Raw genomic sequence first — 22,315 nt, forward strand, 5'->3', positions numbered from 1 at the left:
CGGGGCTGGGCCGGCTCTGCTGACCACGTCACCAGGGCACGCTGCCACTTCCCAGCCTCTGCCCCACAGGACATGCTGCAGAGCTCCCAAATCCCTGCACCATGCTCATCCCAGCTCTGAGATGGCAGGAGTGCTGCAGGTGCGAGAGCGCTGCGCTGGCAGTGTCATCCCAGAGAGCCTCTATCTCTGTAATTGCCATTAAATTTAAACTGTCTGCCTCTCTCTGGGTAAGCATAGTTTTAACCACACGAGGCAAAGCTCCAGCCCTTGGCTTCTCCACACTGCACGTTAAACCCATTAACAGTGTCTGTTGTCTCCTCCTGACTTCTGTCCAGCAGCGTGAAACCCAACACTTGCATTTTCTATTTCACGTAACCTGTAATGTGACGTTATTCTGGCTCTCACTTGCTCAGACCCTTGGCTACGTGCAGATCATCTCAGAAGAGGACCTCCCATGACCACAGAAGGCTGCTCAATGCTCCTTGCTCGGCACAGTGACAGGAGATCATCCTACATTTCCCTCTCTGGGCAGGTCTCGTGGGCCAGCACAGTGGCAGCCTCAGCCACGGGCTCCTCTGGAGCCTGCTCTCTCTGGCTGCCCTGTGAAAGAATACCCTGGGAAAGCTGTGGTTTGAGCATTTCCCCCAAGCCACCCCAGCAGTTGTGAGCTCTGAACTCACTGCTTGATGCTGACAGGTCTCCCCATGCACCAAACCCCATAAGCCAGCATGGCCACATGAGAGGAAAAACACTGACAGTTCTCTGAGATTTACAAGGAGCTCTTCATTTATGCAGCAAGGATTCCGGGAAGCTGATGAAACTGGAAGCCATCCAGCTCAGAAAGGCCAAATCTACCTCATTTCCTTAATACTTGCATTTTCCATTCAATATTTTTAGCAGTTCCATGAAGCAGTAACGGCAGAGAGGTTTTCTGAGGCTGCGTTTCTAAGGTCCGGCTGAGGTTCTGCCTTTTGCTGGCAAACCTTCCCTGGAAAACAGGCTTCATCCTGACTCAGAAAAGGCTGTCTTTGTCCTCACCTTCAGCTAGGGCACCCTGGCTCAATGGCCTTGTTTAGTCTAGACCCAGAAGAAATGACAAAATGAGCTGCTTCAGTGTCACTCAGTGGGAGAGGTGTTCTTTGCACATCTGCTGCTCGAGTTTGACATTCGTAAAAAAACCAAAATTACAATTGCAGATGATCTGGTCCTTTTCCAAAGCATCTGTCAAATGCAATTTCCCTGCACCAGGGAGTTTTGCCAGGGAATGTGTGTTATACACGTACCTGCCACTCGCTCTGCTCTGACCATCTCACTCCTGATGTAGGAACTGTATTTGAAAGGATGAAGTTTGGCAGGTTTTTCCCTTATTTTGGTTTCATCACCCTGTGGTAAGGATCCAGAGGAGCAAGTGTGGCAGACACTGGCTTCCTGCTGCCCCTCAAGGTTATCCCAGGTTTGCTAATCTCTAAGGTGCAGTTTAAAGCTCATTAAAGCCTGGTGTTCCCATCTCAATGCAAATCGCTCAGTCATAAAGCTGTGGGTGCCAGCCACAAAGGTGTGGCTAACATAAAACTCCAGCCAAACGGTTTTCAAAAAATACATAATGAAAGACAAAATCCCCAAATGTGAAATTAGCTAAATGACTAACTCTGCCTTTTCTGAAGGGGAAAACTTTCCCTTTATATAGGCCTTGGAAACACTTTTGGGTGAGCAAATGTGCGTTCAAGTCCCTTTGCAAACAGGGATGAGACTTTAATTTTTCTCCACCTCTTCTGCTGAAGTCATTTTACTTCACAAAAATACTGCAGTCTCCATCATGATGCAGAAAAATGTGTTTCTATTCCCTGCTCTGGTAGTCAAAGTAATACACATTTCCAACTCCTGCTCCAAAATCATTGTGGGTTTTTTGTTTTGTTTTGTTTTTAATGAACCAACGTCAACAGAGGAGAATGAAAGATGAACAACCTGCAGAATAGCACAGTTGGTACAGTAGCTAAGGAAAAGGCAGTGGTTTTCAAGTTGGAGGCTTTGATCCAAATACAGTGGACAACAGATTTAAACCCATACTTTGATTAAATAAGGAGGAGAACAGATGGAGGTCTCAGTTTTATGTAAAGCCCTAAATACCCACATGAAGCTGATAATGTTTCCCATTTTCCTTTGCATTCATAAGGAACATCCAAACAAAAATACTTCATTTTACATGAAACCAATGCTCTCTTGACTTGCAAAAAAAAAATATAATTACTATAAAAAAAGCCTTAACATTTATTTTGGGCCCCACAAAATTATTTTCTATCTTTCTTCCCATGCTAAATTTTGGAGACTCAGTTAGGAAACTCAAAGAAAATAATTTTCATTAATCTATTCCCACCAGCTTTGGACAAGGGATCTCCACATTTTGTCTCCAGGATTTTATACCACTTTGGGAATTAAGGCCATTTCTACTTTAAGTCTTGGGTTGTAGACAACTTGCTTATAAATTCCTTTACAGAAAATGGTTCACATCTCACACATTTTTCTAATAACAATCAAACATTATTTATTTCTATGATCAAGTAAGCTTTTATAATCAGAAACTCATAATCTCACAGCCCCAAGGAAGAGTTAAGCATGTCCTAGGTAAAGCTGAGTGGCAGCAGTAAATACAGTCTGAAGCTGACACCTGCAACATATTCTACCTGAGCTAAGACATAAAAACCCAGGCTGAGTTGCTGGTATTTGCTGAGGCACATCTTTAGGGCAGGAGGAAACACTGAAATCACAAATGAAACACCAGGGCCTTTGAAAAAGGGAGCCACAAAGCTGAGATCAGAAAAGGATCAAGCTGCACCAAACTGGAGAAAAAGAGCTGAAATCCTGAGTTTTGCTGCCAAATAAGAAGAGGTAGGACATTGTTGTTACCCAGCATATAACCAGTGTGTAGGCATTTACACACACCACTGTGTGGGCACTGCAGGCTGAGATGGAAAGTGTTGCTTTACACACCTGCAGCTTCTCAGCACAATCCCCAAAATCCTCTGGGGTTTAGTCTGTGCTCCCCATCCTCCCCAGCACTGCAGGAACTAATGCTGAAACACACAGGGACTGCAAAACGTAACTTCAACTCTTTGTTTCCTTGAAAAACATTCCTCTGGGTAAAGAAAACATTTCTTTTGGTTTCCAAACCACCTCTGAGGTGAAACCCACCCAGAGCACTGTCAACTGCACAGACAGCCTGGCTACAGCAAACTGCAACCTGCAGTGCAGTGTAACAGGACAGAAGTGAAGGGAAGATCTCTCCAGATATTTGTAATTCATAATTACCAGAAAGCAGGAATGAAACATAGCAAGTGCCCTTCTACACTGGCCTAAGAGCCAGAAGTTGTTTTCAAAAGCTGACCAGACTTAAGTGTTTAGGGACTGTAAATACAGCCACCATGGCTCCAGGCTGACCTTCTCGTTTCTCACAAACAAAGCAATAGCAGAAATGTGATATAATAATTCAAGGATCCAACACAGACTCGGGGTAAGTGGTACAAGTGAAACTCCACTGAAAATCCACCCTCATTGCTGGGCCATTTAACAGTAGACAGCTGTCCATCCCACAGGCACCTCAGCACATGAGCAGTGCTCCAGCCAGGAGCCCAGCACCATTCTGGGGGCTTTTACAGCCTCATCCCACCACAGCACATCCTGCACACTCCACAGACAGTAATGTGCCATTATTCTGGCTCTCATTTGCTCAGGCCCTTGGCTATGTGCAGTTAATTTTGGAAGAGGACCTCCCATGACCACAGAAGGCTGCTCAATGCTCTTTGCTCGGCACAGTGACAGGAGATCATCCTACACCTCCCTCTCGGAGCAGGGGGAAGCACAGTGCAGCACAGTGGCAGCAGAATGGGAGAGGAATGTGGCAGAATACACCAGGAGCCTCCTGCTTTGTCTCTGCTTCACCCAACCCTCCCCGCTGGCACACAGAGCACAGCCCTTTGGGAATGTTCTGCGTCCATGCATTAGGATAAAGGTGTGATGGATTAGGGATACTCAGCCTCCAAAGCAGGCTCCACCTCTCTTGCAACACAAGATGTTACAGACTGATGCAATATGGACTCAAGTCCAGGGTCAGACACAGCACTGGAACATTCTGAAAGCTCTCACCACAGCACAAGGCCAAGGACTGCCCTGAGGGCAAGGTCAGGAGTGTGTGAATCAGCCCAAGACAGATCCTCACACCTGCATCTGTGCTATTCAGCATGTCCAAAGGCACTTGGTCAGTCTTGCACACTCATGGGGTAATGAGTCTGGTTCTTGCTCTGTTCCTTGGGCTCCAGACCAAACAGACTGGTAAGCTCTGTATCCAGAAATGCTCTGTTATTATTAAGTCAAGCAGCCCTTTGAGCACAAGGACGAGCTTCTGCAAGCAATCTGCCTGCATTAAGGCAGCACCATGGGGTTTTTGGCAGAGATGGGCTGGCACCGGTGCTGCTGGCTGTCCATCCAGCTGACCCCTTCCTGCCGGCAAGGGCTCCCTGGAAACAGCTCCCTGGCCCACATCAGAGCCCTGGCCCTCTCCTGCTAAACCCCAGGCTGCTGCTCTGAAGACAAAGCAGTGCCCGAGGCACTGACTTCTCTTACAGCACAGGAGATGGCATTACCCAGCATCCAAGACCTCTCCAGGGTTTGAAGCACCGGCATTCCCACCTCCCCTCCCTCTGGGCACTACAGAAGGGCACCTGTGGAAGCTTAACACAATTACAGCATTTCATCGCTGCTGAGATGAGCAGGCATGATTCATCTCCAGTTAAAACAAGAGCGGTAGGCTCAGGTATAAAGGCAGAGACTAAAAACCCTGGGCATACCATGAGAGATAATCACAGAGCTTCCCCCACGCTGGTGGTACCGATCCAGCGGGACCTCACAGTCCCCGAGTCCCTCTGGGGTCAGGCACACCTACAAGCTTCCCCTTTATTACACCCACAGCAGCTCTAAGAGGGCTGATGACAGTGTCCAAAGGCAGCTTTACAAGGGCAAAAAGACAAGGGGGGGAGCATGTGAAATGGGGCAGCCACGAGCCAGAGCCATTACTGGTGAAACACAGGCATGCTGGAGGTTGCCACACTGGAGCAATCCCAAAGACGGCACAATCCCTATAATATATTTATACATCCAAATTGGTGTGCGTGCATGTTTTTACAGATACTTATATATAATCTATGTATTATTTGCTGCACTTTTATGTGGGACTGTAATCAGGAAAGAGGAGCTACACTTGAAGTGTTTCCCCGAATGCCAGAGCAATTGTCCTCCCATTTACTGCAGGAAGGGGAGAGGTGGACCAAAAAAAGGCTTTTGGTATGGGTGCCACGCGTTCCCTCTCCGGATGAGCCAGCCTAGTCCTGTGATAGACTCCTCAGTCCCACTGGGCAGCAACACTGGAATTTGCTGGCCCTGAAACATTGCTGAGTTGCTCCAAACAGAGCTCCTATTTTACCATTGCCAGAAAAAGAAGGAAAAAGAAAAAAAAAAAAAAACAAGAAAAAAACCCCAACCACAATGCTTCTTTTTGTGCATCCTATGGCCCAAAGTCTTTAGAGGAGGCACACAACAGACTCAAGGCCCAAATGCAGGAACAAGAATCAGGGGACTGATGTAGCCAGGAGAGGTTAAAAAGCACAAGCCTGTTGTGTCACTTGACAAAAATAGATCAGTGTCGATTCAAAGCCTGATATGGAAATTAAAATAAAATCAGGTTTGTGCCCACAGCACAGCATGGTCTCAACACTACAAGATGGAGTGAGAGTTATCCAGGATTAGTCATCAGCTGCCCAGAGCCCACCACAGGGCTGCTGAAGGCCCTGTCCCAGCTCCAAGATGACCTGGTAGCATCAGGGTTGGCCTGTGCTGCTGAAAAGGCTCCTCCTTCCCTCAGCACACAGCAACACTTTTCATCACACTCCTGCTCATCCCACAGCTGCCATGGAATCCACCCTCTCCACACTCCAGTCTTAGGAGGAATATTTTGCTCTTAGAAGTACCAAAGAAAATAAAAACAAAAGGCATCCCTATCCATCAGGATGATGTGTGCAGACTGCCTCTGGCACTGGCTTGGGTAGCAAACCAACCTGTGCTGGTACTGACGATGCCAGCAGGGCTCTGTGGGAAGGACACTCCTCACTCCTGCCTGGAACCTGTAAATCTGGTCAGGCAGACTTCTTCACATTCATCTGATACAGCTAAGGTTCACAGTATTCTGAGCCTGACTCTAAATCCAGGGAAATCAGTGAAAAAAACCCAATTCCTGTCAAGTTCACTGAATTTTGAAATAGGCCCTGAGAAGAAAAAAAACCCCCAACAACTTAACCTTATTAAGGCTCTGAATTACAGATCCAGATTTATAAAGCTAAGGCTATAGGTGCTAATCTCCTTTCTATAATGGAATAAACAAAGCTGAAGGCAGAAGTACTGTATTTTTAGACAGGATTTTTAAAAGCACCTTGCTTTAGCCTGTAGATTTCCACTGCCAAACTTACTATTAACTTTTGAGGGAGCATCCGTGCAGGCCCAGCATGGCTGCTTTTGAAATTCTCACCATCTGCACTGAATTTTTATGCACAGAGCAAAAGAACAGTCTCCCTGCTAGTGACACTTTGTGGGCACAAAGCATACAGCCATCCCACTGCTGCACAGGAGGGGGTTCTGCCTGGTTCCCCTTGGAATAAATGAATGAATTTCCTAGGAAATGCTGTCTTGAGAGCAGTTTCTTAAAAAAACAAACTGACACCATCGCTGATATAACTGGCTCTTTTTTTTCCAAGACTCCAGGGAACCTTTAGGCAAACACAGTGCTTTTCTGACTGCTCTTTTCTCTCTGCTTTTGACCACAACAATCACTCAAATATAAAATGGAAGATGTAGAAGCCTTGAGGAGGGGTCATTATCCCAAGATTTAGTTTCTCATTTCATGTGAATTACTGCTGTTATTCACTCATTACAGGTGATTCACCCAGAGCTGTGTGAAGCCCAGGGATCCTGGATAAGCAGGACAGAGCCAGGTGGGATTCCTGGCTGGGCATGCTGAGCTCTCTGCAGTCCCACTCTGCCTCCTCCCAGGCTGCCTGTGTGCAGGAACCAGTGTCACTGACCTTTGTGCCAGGCCAGCAGGGACAGATCAGACCCCATGTGTCATCCCAAATGCCACACAGCATCAAAAAGACCCCGAACTGCCCATCAACAATGCTGGCTGGTGTTATCCTCACATCAAGCGCTTAACCCTCGAGTCTCATTGGTCTGGGCTCCCTCTTCAGCTGGCACAGGGGAACAGATGCTTTCCCAAGCCACCTCAGGCCCTCTAAATTTGACTCCCCAGCTGACAAGGCTACCAAAGTTCCCAAATTAGGTGTCTTAGGTGGCTGCCTGATTGCCAGTAAAGCAGCAGTAACTCAGAGCAGGAGTCAAGTGATGCTCACCTGACACTCGTGCTACCAGGCACGAGGAGCTGCCACTGCCTTGTTCCTGTTATGTATGAAACAACTGAATCACAAAATGCAGTAAGCCCTGTCTCCACTGACCCCACCAAGACAAAAAAAAAAAAAATAGAAATGGGATATGAATGAGAAAAGCCTGCTCAGCCCTTGAATTTTTAGCACATTCACACATCAAGTCCCTGTAACTCCCTTTGGCCTCTGCAATGTGTGACCATGGAGAAGGATACCCAGGGTACTGTGTGTCTATCTGGAATTATGCCTCTTGGCAAATTAAAATTTTAATATTTTAGCTGTGGAAGATCTGAAGTCATGAAGTCCCTCTTGCTTACACAACTATATGTCTTGCTTATAAATCCCTTTGGTGAGGAAGAGACACCACAAATCTCCACTGAAACTTATTTCTAGACTAAGGAGACAAGAAACATTGGGCCAAAACCTTGGTGCCTCTTGCTGAGGCACCACATCAGATCAAAATTCAGAATTACAGATTTTCTACCTACACCTCCCATGTTTATAACACAGGCCAGAATTGCACAACAATTCATATTTTCTATCACAATACTAAAGTTAGTCATCTTGAAGGCAAGGTGATTTTCAAAAAACTCTTTCTCTCTGCTCTCAAAAGTTATACCCAGGTGACATCTAAAGTGCACTGTTTTTTAGCTCATGTCCTCATCAAAGTTTAGCACTCTCCACCTACAAGGCTATATTTTTATTTTGTGGCAGGAAAGCAGTTCTTAATGTTATTGACAATTTCAGTGGGCTCAGCCACCAAGTGCTTCAAACTCATCTCCACAGTCAAGTACTGCTGCTCTCAGACTGGACTGCTGCTCTCAGATACTTTCCCATGAATAAATAATTGATTGAGGACTAATGGAAAACCATGGAGGCTCAGGGAAAGCAGAGTGACTGTACTGTCCTGAGAAAAAGGAATAAAAAGGGCATTATTTTAACACCAACATGCTGAAATACATCACCCACAACAGACATATTAAAGCTAATGAACCCCTGGAACTTTTCTAGATGGATTTGCAGACATGGAGCAATAGATGGCCCCTGTCCTTGATACACTTTGGGGACATCACTTGTAAGTTCACCTGTCCTCCATCTCTGTTCTCCAACAAAATCCACAATGCTTCACAAATGGTTTGCAAACTTCTCCGTGGTTTTGCATGAGGAATGATTTCACAGTACTTGACACAATCCCATGGCTGTGAGAGCACAGGACACTGTTTGGGGGGTGGTGGTGTGGGTGCTGCAGTGTGCCTTGTCCTGGGCTGGTAACAGGAAAGCAACCACACCATGGCACAGCAGCTGCTTTCCCATCAAGGTTATGTCCAGGAGCTTTTGGAATCAGCTTTTAAACACTGGGTTACTTCACTTCCCACCTCCCATTGTCGCTGTGGTGACTTGGGAGGCACCACAGTGATTCAAACACAAACCCATCCTGCTTCCTCTCCAGCCAATCCCTTAATTCTGCACTGCAGGTTTTGAATCCCTGAGTTTCCCTTGCACACGCCTGCATCTCCAGAGCCGTCCCACCCACCTGGAATTCAACCCTTGGGCACTTGGTTTGCTGCCCCCAGCCCAAGCGCTTGCTGGCACTCCTGGCACCACCAGCAACCATCACCACGGCTGGAAGGACTCAAAACAGAGAACAGCCAAGAAGATAATGACATTTATCAACAGCCTCTCATCCCTCCACAGCAACCAGGGCAGGCACGAGCAGGAGCCCCAACCAAGGTGATGCTCGGATGCAGCAGGCTCTGTCCCAGAGCTGATCCAAGCTGTAGGGATCAGGCAGAAACACTTCACCCGCACATCCCCAGATGAGCCTGCCTGGAAGACTTCCTTGCCAAGTGTTTCTCCACCCCAGTTTTCCATCTCAAGCAGAAGCACTCCCCAGCCTGCCGGCTCCAGTGCCCACACGGCACCTTCATTCCACAGGAGTCAGAGCTGCGGCGCTGGTGACACATGACTCAAACACGCGGTGAACCGCTCTTAATCCCAGCAGCCGAGCCAGCAGAGCTCCCCTCTGTCCTCAGCTGCCCTTTTCTGGGCAGCTGAAGCTTTTCCTGGCACCTGACTAGAAACCCTGTGGCTTTCACCTCGTATGCATGAGGTAAAACATGGATTTGGGCTTAGAGCCTTCCTGCATATTGAAAGGGAAGTGTTTGGGTTTAGTAATGTCCAGCTGCTAATGTGGCATCGGGGCCGCTTTTAAGAGCCTAGAGACAGCAAGATCCCTTTTTCTGGTGATTTAAGTCTCCTCCTCCAGCAGCACAGCCACAGTGCTCTCCAGCTGTACTTGCCCTCCCATACCCTGTCCCATCCGTGCTTTTTAGGGCAGTCAGGGTGCTGCACACCTGAGGGAGCTGCAGTGATGGAGGGGGAACCCAGCGCTTCCTCACACCCTACAGAAACCCCAAAGGCAAGAGGAAGGCCCTGTGTGTGGCACAGCTGCAGGCTCTGCCCTGGGCAGAGGACAGCATTTCACATTACTCATGTTACAAGCAGTTACAGGAATGGAGACATTTCCTGGGTGGCTCTGGCAGGCTCCCCCTACACTGTAGCGTGGTGCTACACAGGAGTTCAGGGAATCATAGAAGAGAATCACAGAATGCTTGTGGTTAGAAGCGACCCTAAAGTTTATCTCATTCCAACCCAGTTGCCATGGGCAGGGACACCTTTCCCTAAAGCAGGTTGCTCTAAGCCCCCTCCAGCCTGGTTTTGTACACTTCCAGGGATGAGGCAGCCACAGCTTCTCTGGGCAGCCTGTTCAGGTGGCAGCCTCAGTGACTGCAGCCAGTTCCTCTCTTCCCTATCACACACCCCAAATTTTGCCAGACCCTGCTCCTACCACACTCCGCTGCTCCACAGCACTGTCCCCTATGAGCCACATGCCCCCGGGCTGAGCCATTCCTAGGACCAAGGACCACCCAAATGAGCCAGGATGGAAAAGTCTCGCCCCTCCTCCACACGAGTCCTACATGGGTCTGTTGTTGGTATAAACCACAAGTTACTTCATGACTTTCTGGCACCTACAATCAGCATCATCAGCCAGCGAGCAGGACAGGATGCACACACATGAGAGCAAAACCACAGAGGGGTTAACCCTGCAGTGGGCTGGCAGAAAACCCATGGTGCTGAGAGCTCTCAGAGTAGCCAGAGAGCTACTCTGAGAGGCTGTGACTCACTGGGAGAGGCTGCACAAAAATAGGGCTTTCAGCAAGGCCCACAGGAATTTCTGCAGGGAGATTCTTCCCCTAGAGACAGGCAAGGGAGCTCGCCTCACCTTTCCCATCAGGGAGCAGATCCGATGACTGCTCTGCCAGAAGAGGAATTCACTATTGTCCAGCTGGTTGTTTCCAGTCTGGCTAAAAATGGGATCACAGGAGACTAATTGCTTCACTGGAGGAAAAAAAAAAGCAGCAGTCTGGAGTGACGGAATTATTTTGTAGACTGTTGTTGTTTGGGTTTGTTTCCATCCTGGCTTAACGAGCATTAATGACTTCAGATGGGGGAGGAAAGCCATTAGGGAGAACATGATCCACACAGATACCTCTGGCCCAGCACACACTTTTGTCCCAGCCAACCTCTACAGCCCTGATGGCATTCCTCCCTCCTCCAGCCCTTCAGAATGCAGGAAGGTGGCTGAAAGCAAAGGGAAATGTTAATTTTTCCCTTTTAATTGGCCTGACTGGAAGTGCCAGCCTCCCTGCAGCTCAAATACTTGAGCACGTTAGCAATGCTTGGCAGCATCTCCAGAAAAACTGCTGTCCCTCCTCAGTGGCAGGGAAACAAAGGGAAAACATCCCAGAAGAGTGGATGCTCCTGGCAGAGAACAGCAAAGCCCAGAGTCTGTGAAATAAAGTTTGTTTGTTTTGTTTGCGGAAGCCACGCTGAATCTTCTGAGGCTCATTCTGGTGTCTGGAGAGCCAGAATGAAACCCAAAGCCAAGACAGGTAATTAATGCTGAAATTCCTCCTTACATAACAGCGCTGGGACAAACACTCACTTGGCCAGTGCTGCGTGTGGCTGTGCCAGCACAGCCCAAAGAAAGCCTGGGAGCAAGCAGTGCCTGTGCTACACCCAGAGGCTCCAGGCACCCTTACACACTGGGGGCTTCAGGGAAATTGGGATCAAATGGGAATGATGTGCTCATTCCTATAACCCAGCTCTATTGAAGGAGAGTTGTCTTTTAACTGTGTCCTCCAGGCAACAGGAGAACAACCTGAACTACCCCAAACCACAACCAGGTCCCAAGGAAAGACACAGGCAGAGTAAAGACTTGGAAATATTAGGAGCTTCCCTGGAGAAGAGGTGGAGAATTTCAGCACAAGCCTGGTTGTAATAAAGTGAAGAGCAAGTAGGGAAGGCTCTCAGGCAATCGAACAGACACTTCAATTTCCCTGTCCTAGACATGACAGAACGTGAGATACCCAATACTACACGCTGCATTTAACTCGTGCACAGGCAACAGCCAGGCCTCCAGAGACCATCCTCTCTCCTCCATGTGTCCCCATTCCAATACCACCTTACTGGCAATATTTGGCATTTGCTGCCTTGCTTCCTGGCCAGCAGGGATCCAGAGATGCCATGGGCTGATGCTGGGAAGCAGCATCCAACAGTTCTGGCAGGAACTTCTCCTGACTGTGGCTTGGGAAAACTCAGTCCTGCACGACCCCAAGGCAGCTCTGTGTGGAGATGATGAGGGGCAGTAAATAAGGCAGGCTGCAAGACAGTTTCCCATTAATTTTATCACACCAAATAGCTGTCATTCCCCCAGGGGTCTTTCCCTGTCAGGGCAGTCACCAGTTTGAGTGAGCAGGGCAATTTCACAAGATCAAAAGAGTGTAGGGGGGAGGTCTATGACATAGACTGTCCATGCTTGAATCCAACTTCATCCCACTCAAGCCACGGATGACCTGTGGTTTTAGGGGTTTGAAAGCTGGTTTCCCTTTGCTTTGGCTCATTTCCAAAACTTCATGAGTTCCAAGAAGCAGCACAGTTCAGTATTGCCTTTTTTGAAAGCAGACAGGGAACTATGTTTCAAGTGTCTCAGTCCCTGATAAAAGATATTTATTTAACAGATATGGTGCCACAAAGGCTTATTTGGGCATTTTTTTCTGTGTAAGGATAGGGGGAGAAAAACATCAATTCATGTGGGAGTTACACCAGTCTTATCTCAAACCTACCACCAGCAGATCAGCTGCCATCCATGGGCCACCCCAACTTCAAAATTATCTCTGCAATGAGAGGCATGAGCTGACTGCCTGAACCTCCCCTGGCTTGCTGCATCCCAAGCAGCACAAAAGACACCGAGAGCTGTCACCCTCCTGTGGGGCTGGCCCTGGCCCCAAAGAGACCCCAGCAGGAGCAGGACTGGCAGGCCCAGCTCTGGCTCCACGCTCTGTGCTGCTGCAAGGGTGGAGTGGCTGGGCAGTGCCGCCTTCTGACCTTCCCAGTGGGTGGACTATCTCTTTGGGAGCTTGGCCAGCTGGCAGGAGCCACAGCTTCTCCTTGGCTTTCTCATTTATCAAGGTTGGATAGAGCAGCAAGAAGCCGGAGTCAGCTGCCAAGGTTTTTGCTCCCTCTGTGCTCAACAGGGTCTGAAGGTAAAAATTCTGGCTGTAAAGCTGCTGTTTGGGCACAAAGTTTCAAGCTACTGCTTAAAATATATGAGAAATTATATGAGTAATACTGGAATGGGAACTCCAGATAGGAACAATGGTTATAAAGTAAAAGAAAAAAGAGAAGGTGCAGGAAATGTCAAAGGTTACATTAAATTGATAAGATTATGTCAAAATCTCCTAAAGCATAGATAAGCATACAATTCCTCAACTTATGGTTAAGAGATACTGACAAACAGAAATACAAAGCACATTAATTCAGCTTTTAGGCACAAGTCAACAAGGACACGGGACCCTGCCACGTTTTCATGCCCAGGTAAATGTCAAAAGGAACGTAACAAGATCCAGAGAAGGGAGGAGAAAACCCAAAGCCTGCTTGCTAAATGTCACACAGCAGCTCAGAGCCTTAGCACAAGTGCCACAGAGTCTGGACACTGAGACACACAGCAGCCTCACTACCACAGCCCAGGCTGCCTGCCTGGAATGTCCTTGGAGAGTCTGAAGGGAGCACTTCCTACAGCCCCTGCTGCCACACGGGTTTGCACATTTCATAATGTCCCCCTGCTACCTTGCACAGCTAAATCTGCTTTTCCCAGTTTTCCCCTTCCTCCATCCCCCTTCCTTTTCCAGCACAACAACCAAAGATGGCATGACCTACTCTGGCCAGGCACCATGACAAAAATGCTTCAGACCAGAAATGCTTCAGATGTGGGTGCACACATCCTATTGGATAGACTTAGCCATGGTAGTATGTCTGGATCACGGATTTAACTAGTAAATAACCTCCCCTACTTGGAAGTAATTTTCTTGATTCGTGAGTGCTCCCCCACCATGCTGCTGAGAGATTTGTGAAAGCAGCTCTGGATGTTAACAATAAATCGTGCTTGTGAAACTTTAATTGATTCAGAAGAAATCAGCTTAGAGTGCAGAAGATCTCCGTGGTTTTGAATATATCACATTTGTACACAGTTGAGACTTGAAGGCTTGCTCCCCTTTCCATTGTTGTCAGCTGGAATACTGCCACTGCTTCAGTGGAATAATAACCAGGTAATACAATTCCAAGATTAAATTGTGCCCTCAGGCACAGCCTCATAAAAGGTGAGGTTCTCCATCCTTTTAACAGCAAAGGTGCCATGACTCAGAGGCCAAATGAGCAATGCTTCCCCCCTGCTCCATGAGAATGGGCCCCATAAAGAGCACCCTGGCCTGCACCAGCAGCTAAGGACAAGCCCCAGCACCAGTTCAGCTGGCACACAGAGGGCAGAAACAAAGCTGTGCCCACCATCCTGCCCAGGGTACCACTGGCAGAAGAAGGAATTCTCTCCCACAGAAATTCTGAATTGTGAAACACGACTGCAGCACTACCCTGTCATAGTTGAAATTTTCCATTGTGTTACCATTTTTAGCTTATATCTGCATCACTACAGGCAGCTCTGAAATAGAATCTATAGATAAGGTGTGACAGAGATGTACCACTGATATTAAAAGTTGCTGGGTGTCTTTACAAAATTCCTCTGCTTGCACAAAAGCAGAGTAACCCACCTGCTCCCTGACATAAAGAACAAGATCGAAACATTGGGATTATTGACCAAGGAAACATCAGGTGCCAATCCTGACACAGCTAAAAGAGTAAGTCAAATTCTCCCTGGGTAACTACAGCTGTTGCTGCAGGCCAAATATTTCAACACAGAGTCTCTCATTGTGGCCCTCACAAATACAGCAACTTCCCTCACTGCAACACATTGTGATGCAAGAAATCTTCCATTTCAGCAAGTCAGAGGAGCAGATGCAACAGCGTTTTGTCAGCATAATCCTTCTTTCAATAAGTTGTACAAAACATTTATTAAGGTTGACAGAGAGACCTTTTCCCCAGCTATATATATCAGCCTCCCTAATGCCAACCCAGGGCTCATGTTCTCAGAGAATGACACTGAAAGCTTCCTCGTTTTGAGATGGGTACAAAGATCAATAAAATTACTGCATTAACTCTGGGCTGGAGACCTCAGAGCAAATGTTTTCAAAATTTGTGAAATCATATACCTGAATGGTATCAGGGAACATGTTAAAAATCAGATGAGCAGTTCTGGCTGAAAATATAACGGTAATATTTAGGGGAAGTCTGTAAAAATAAATTTTAAGTTACATGAAGTATAATTCAGTTTTTTATGTTTCCTCCTTCTGGTGACCTTTATGCCTTTAAAATAGAATGAAGAGAGCAGGAAAGACAGAAAACTAATAGTTTTATAGAAAAGTTTCTTAGTTTCAAAAATTCTAATCTAGATATTCCCTGGTGCCCTGGGACTTAAAGATTGAGCCTAATTTTGGTTTCTAAGTCTCCTTTCTTTGTGAACTTGTCTGTAATTGTTACACATAGCTATTTCTTAATTGCATCTGCATGCTCTTTAATTGTGAAATGCCTCCCTGAGGATGTATTAGTCACAAAAGGAATGCCAGAACACAACTCACATCTAATCACTTATCCCCTCCACAGATGAGCAGTGCTCCTCATTTTTATTGCACCAGCACCAGAATTTTCAAACAACGCCGAGCTCTCATTGCAAGCATTCAGTAAATGAGTCTGTGCCTGTAAGAGTTCACGTTTTTATATGCAAATGTAGCAGCTACACCAAAAAAGAGTGGAAGTATGAGAGACTGGCACTCAGGGAGAGGTTCTCCAGCCTTGGGGCAGGTGGATGAACTACACAAACTCTTGAGGCCCCTTCGAGCCGGAGTTTTTAATGATTTATACAACCTCATTATGTGCAGGGTTTGCAGGTTTCAAATCAGTCCCTTTAAATAACCATAAAGGAAAAGTAGACACCAGCAGAGCCAACAACTTCTGTAGGCTATTCAGTAGTCCTTAGTCATGTGGAAAGTTCCACCAAAGTTCACAGACGATATACAGTGGAGTCAATGGGGCACAGAGATCTGATATGTGGATCTCAAAACAGGACTGCTCTTCGTAAGCAGAACTGTAAATCAGGACTAAACTCTCCTGCACTCTGACTGATTAAACATGACACAGAAACGTGAGAGGCTGGGGTTTTTTTCCTCTCTGCACTTTCCATTTGATCAAGTGCAGAGAAACAACCCTTTAAGCACTGCATGCCAGAGGCTGTAAAAGAGCCCGTCTCACAATCATGCAACAACCACATCTGAGTGGGAAACTCTGTGGAAGATGCACAAATCAGTCTACACGAGCTGTTGACTGTCAGATAAGATAGCCACAGACATCACTACACTCCTGACCCTCAGAGACAACCCTTTATGTTTTCTAAAGCTGAATCAGGCAGTTCCAGAGACTCCAGCATGAAAATTCCTCTTCTATACTAAGCAGTTGTTGTAAGGATGGGACTGCTGGTGGGCTATTCTGTGTCAGCTGGCAGCTTTTAGCTGATTTGCTTCACTCATTCACCAGAAAATCAGCTTATATTTCATCCCTTCTGCTGCTCTCGGAACACAGCACATCCTTCATTTTGCTCTGCTTCCATTTATATCCACTCTGGTCTTTGGGGCCCCAATCCCACACACCACTGAACCTCGGAGCCCTCCCAAATAGAGTTCTTGAAGTGACATCAAGCAGATCCCACAGATGGAGACTCACACCCATTCTGGCACTGGTTGAGCTGTTTCCCACCCTTTCCTCAGATGCAGACAGCTCTGCCCACACAGCCAAATCCATGGGGAAGAGAGACATAAAATACATCAAATCAGCAAGGATTACCTACAGAGGCATCGACTGTAGTACATCCAAGCAAAAACCTTCACTGAGCAATAGAACAGTTTGGGTTGAAAGGTGCCTTAAAGATCATCTCATTCCAACCCCCAGTGCCATGGGCAGGGACACCTTCCCTGTCCAAACCTGCCCTTGAATGCTTCCAGGGATGGGGCATCCACAGCTTCTTTAGGCAACCTGTGCCTGGGTCTCAACACCCTCACAGTAAAGAATTTCTTTCAATATCTAATCTCAGTCTACCCTTCTTCAGCTTAAGGCCATACCCCCTTGTCTTATCACTGCATACCCTTGCAAAAAGTCTCTCTCCAGCCTTCTTGTAGACCCCTCTTACATATTAGAAAGCTGCTATCAGGTCTTTTTCTTTCAGAAAAGCTTAAAAACACCTAATTGAACCAAAGGCTTATCTTTATTTGCCAAGAAAACAAAGCTATGCACAGCACCTAAGCAAACCACCAGTAATCCCCAGGTAGCCCCCCAGCCAGCCTGTTTGCCTTGCAGAGCATTGCTGCTATCAGTCACAGATCCAGTTCAACTGCTCATTTACCTCCCTGGGGAAAGCCCCTTGGCTTCAGGACAAACAAGATCTGGCTCCAGATGTGAAAAAGGGCAGAGAGGAGAATAAACAAAATCACCAGTCGCAACAAAACCCACCAAACAGAAAACCAACAACCAGCAAAGAGTGAACATGAGGAATCCCATATTTTCACTGTCTTGACCCATGGAAAAAGCAAGCAGCACACTAAAAGAAGTTGCTCTGTTAACAATGGCTGTATGTAATTAGGAAAGGCATTCGGCTTCTGTTTTCAGCACGTAATTTTTAATTGATTTTGCTGAAAGAAACCTTAGTGTTGTTCCACTTAACAGGAGTCTTTCCAGCAAAACTGGTCTCTGTAAAATGCTTATGTAAAGCTTCCTTCAAGTGTCACAGGCTCATTGTTTGAATTGGCAGGGAATTAACCTGTTGAAAAAAGCTCATTCCCTATATAAGCCAACAGTCATGAGACACACAGCTGAAGACCTGGTGGGTCTCCTCCACCAAGAAAAGGTGATGATTTCAGAGACCTGGCCAGTATCCAGCAATCCTTTCAGATCCCAGAGGAGAAAGTTTTTCCCTGTCGTAAGAAGTGCCCCACGCACTAAGGAGATGCTCACAGGTAACACACAGAGGAGCAAACTCTGCCTGTTTTATCTTACTTATCCTGCTTATCTTACTTTGCTCAAGAGCTGGAGTTCAGCCCCAAGGCCAGACCATGTTCTCATCTGGATAATTGCATTATTATCTTTTGCCTTCCAAAAGGACCATGCATGCTATTAAACACCATTGAGTCCCAGGACCAACACACCAGAGCACAGGGATTCTTTGCACACCATCCTACATCCAGATGTGTGATAGGGCACAGCAGACCCCCAACATCTCCAGAGGGGTCAGCTGCATTAGAGACATCAATGTAGACACAAAGGCAGTGAAATGAGCTGGCCAGCATGAGCCTTCAGGATAAAACAAGCTTCTTCAGCCAACCAATAACCAGTCTTTCTCACCACCTTTTTAGCTCCTCTGGTTCATTACAGCTACATTACCTCTATGTTACACCACCTCTAGGTGCGTAATCTAGCCTTCAGGATGGATCTGGCCCTGTGCTGTGCCAAGCAGTGAGCTGGGGCATGGAGGTGTCCCTGTTGGCCAGCTCTATACCTCAGGCTGGCAAAGCCACCACTGAAGTCCAGGGTGCACAGCTGACACTGTGTCCTGCACGCTGTATCCCCTCTGCAGGTAGTGCAGGTGTGTTCTGAAAAGAGATCCTCTCAGCATCCTGCTAGTGACACATATTTGCAGAGAGGGAGAAAGGTTTGTCACAGAAATTAAGGCCATGCCACAAGGCTGGGCTGACTTTTTTATGTTGCCTTTAGAAAGGTTTTACTGCATTTTACTGTAAACCTCAAAGTCCCCTCCTCCAAGAAAATCCAACCCCACAACAACCAAATTTAATGAAATACTTGCATTTGTCCTCAGTACACAAGTAGGTGACCCTGGTATGTGGATCCCCCAACTCCCAAAGCTGTACATCACCCTATGCCAAGGTCTGAATGTGAGGGCAGCAGGGCAGATCAAGCATTTTTACTGTAGTGCTACACAGAAGGAAATGTCCTGCTTTTAAAATAAACCCTTATAGTCCGCTATCTCTTTGCTTTTTAGCAGACTGTGAGTAGACCAGCTCCCTTGTACTGAGTAAACCACTGTGCAACCTAATTCTGCTCAGATACGCTGCTTTGTTTCGTTTCTGGCATGCACAGAAGGCAAAATATGCTTCCCCTACCCTGGGAACTGCTGAACTGGAAAGTGAAAGTCGGCAAGAGCTGCCTCAAGAAAAATAACACATACAGCCATTAGAAAAAATGACAAACCAACCTACCTATCTGCAACAGAGCCCAGCACAGTAATTTCCTTTAGAAATAATCTTAGAGGAAGCAGCAGTGCACAAATATCACCCTGTGAGCAAAGATTTTATTTACAATAACCATGATTATTACCTAATATTTTCCTGGCAGCATTCAGCATGAGCTGATCCCAAATACATCCTTGTCCTACTCCTCTGTTGTTAGGGGTCCCCAGTACTCTGTGATGTTTCACATAAAAAGATTATTTTCATGTCTGGATACAGTCCCCCCTATGATGGGCTAAGGAGCCCCACTGTAATTGCTGATTTGTTTTTTCAGGAAGCAACTATAAATAGGTGCTGCTAAGTTGACAGCTAAACCTCAGCTCAGGGCGAGACAGAGACCTTTCCTTGATAAGGCCAGAAAGCCATCTCTCCTTTGTAGTGCTGCAAATGAAAAGAAAAAAATAGAGCTTTTTGAAATTGAAAGCTCTCTCTTAAAGAGCTCCATATACATACAGTGTATGTTTATGGGACTCCTATTCTGGCCACAGCTTAGTAACAAAGAAAGAGTTTCCTCAAAATGAGGAGCAAACTCACTGAAAATTTCAGTTGAATCGCAAAAACCATCCCATGAGAGAACCAATCCAGCTGTAAGCTCAGTTTTAAAATTAAAAATCACATCTAGCCAAAATGCATTATCTGCCTCAGAACCCCATTCTCAGGACTTACAGTAGCAACTGGAAAAAAACTGCTGTACAGCTATTTCAAATTGCTTGTGTGGCTGAAAAAGGAATCAATGAACACCTGATTTTAGCAGCCACCAGCACTGTCCTGCCAGGCCACAATGACAAGCTTCAGCTACTTCTTGATGAACTTTACTTTTTGATGAACCTCTCTAGCATTTCAAAGAAAAGAAAACTCCTTTGGCAGCACTTGTGGCAAATGCAGCTTGACTAACCAGGAGAACACTCATTGCACTGGTAATGATTCTTGATTCAGATTCTTTCCTGAACTGCTCAGATGTGTATAAGAGACAGGACTAACCAGGAGAACACTCATTGCACTGGTAATGATTCTTGATTCAGATTCTTTCCTGAACTGCTCAGTCTTGAAGGGGGCAAGGAAAAATACAGCATTCTTAAATTAAGCCCAGAAGAAAACCAAATGACACGGAGTATACTAGGCCAGCAGCTCTCTTCCTCCACCAACCCTGGAAATCCAGAAAGAAGATATCTTGAAGAGCTTGTGGTAAAACCCTTTCTGGTCAGGCTATTTCTGGTGTCTCTGCTCCTTGCTCCCTAAGCAAGCACTCATATTCTTATCATAAAATCTGATCCAAACTCTTCTACACAGGTGCAGTGACTCCATTCTGAGTATCCCCTTCTATCCTGCACACTCCCTCCCAGATCCTGGTATTTGTGACCTGACAGAAGCAACCTCAGCTCAGTACAGCCCCAGCCAGCTCTCTCCTCTTACATTTTCCAGACTCCCAGGTAATTATAAGAAACCAAGTCACCCACCCCCCTGCAGATCTGCCCCGTGCAGATGAAGCTACCTGACTCCACAGCTTAACCAGTTTCTCAACAAGATCAAAGCCTGTGCAGTTGTTCGAGCAGCTTTCCAATTACTCCTCCAGTTTCTATCATGAATTACAGCAGCACTTGAAGAGTGCCAAAACCCAGAGGGATCAGTTACTCCTGCCCTGTGACAGGCAGCAGGCTGGGGCAGACAGGACAAGCTGTAAGCACAAGGCATTACATTATGCACAGACCCAGTTTTGCTGCTGAATGATTGACAATAACTACTGGATGTCACTATTTTAAGGATAATGTCATTTGCGTAATTATCTGGCAGGGTCTCTCCTCAGCGGCTGGCATTATTCACAAGGGAAGAATTAGACTGAAATCCAGCTGTAGAGTAAGGAGATTTGCTATTCTATACAGACAATCACTGTGCTTTAGAAGCTTGATACATAGGGTATGTATCACTAGTCATCTTTAGGCTCTCAGGACATGGAGAATATTAAAATGGCACTCCTTCTCTATTTCACTGTGTCACGTGAGTTCATACTTCAAAACATTTTCATATTCTCTGTCCTCACCTGACCATCTGTTTCTTACAGCAGCTCAAGCTAGCAAGAGAGAGAAGCTGCTTTTACTTGACTGATCCTGTCATCTCCCCATCAGATAGGAGAAGTGCCCCTTGCACAGCCCCCAGCCCTTTGGCCAATTTAACCCCAAGCTATTCTGGTTTTTGTGAGTTCAGACCCAAGTTTATCTCTCATGAAAGGATGTCCTACTGACTCGGTTAAACTATGTGAAGTCCCAAATAAGATGACATTTGGCCCTTTTTGCCACAGAAATGGCATTAACAGAGCTGGATTGGGATTGGAATCAGTCCCATCCTGCAACCATCTCTGGATCCCAGCAGTACAACTATAACCAAGGAGCAAAAAGAGAGACTTGACATTATTCTTTGCAGTGCTGGCATGCCACAAGTGGGACTGAGCAGGGCTACAGCAGACCACACTCAAAAATTCCTGCTGGATTCCAGGTAACAGCATTCCAAAGAAAACAACAGCCTGTTCCTCCTTCCCAGCACTCTGGGCACAAGGACACCAGAGGTGTTCTGTGAGGTATGGCAGAAAGAAACTTTTCTGTACAACCAGACTGTCTCAGTGCTGACACCTCCCTGTTCCAGCTGTCCTACTCCATCCCAGAAGAGGCTTTTCCCTGCCTCTGGGGCACGAGGGAGGATGCTGGTCAAACGGTGATGCTGGCCCAGGGAGGGCTCTGCACAGCAGCCTGGCTCTGATCCACGCTGGCTGCTCTGTGCCTTTATGCTTGAGCTGACAGGGGAGCACTTCAGCAGCACAGAAAGGAAAAAATACAACCAAACTGCCCCCCTGAGTACAGAAAAATGGCAAATAACAAAAGAGAGCTATGTATGGGAAATAGCTTCCTGAGAACAACCTTGAGACCTCGAGTGGAGGCTGACACACAGAGGCAACAATGCTCCAATCCTGCTGCAAACACAAAGATGCCAGACATGGACAGGAAGGAAAAACTCCTGTAGGACCATGGCAAGAGTGAAAACACTTTT

General features: G+C 46.6%; 1 protein-coding gene across 2 annotated transcripts in view; it reads right to left on the reverse strand.

Moving 5' to 3' along the window:
• Positions 1 to 22,315, reverse strand: part of PRKCH (protein kinase C eta) — a 113,293-nt gene that overhangs the window by 22,403 nt on the left and 68,575 nt on the right. The gene's annotated exons all lie outside the window — the stretch shown is intronic.

Source organism: Parus major, chromosome 5 (assembly GCF_001522545.3).
Source record: "Parus major isolate Abel chromosome 5, Parus_major1.1, whole genome shotgun sequence".
In the NCBI taxonomy this organism is placed as follows: domain Eukaryota; kingdom Metazoa; phylum Chordata; class Aves; order Passeriformes; family Paridae; genus Parus; species Parus major.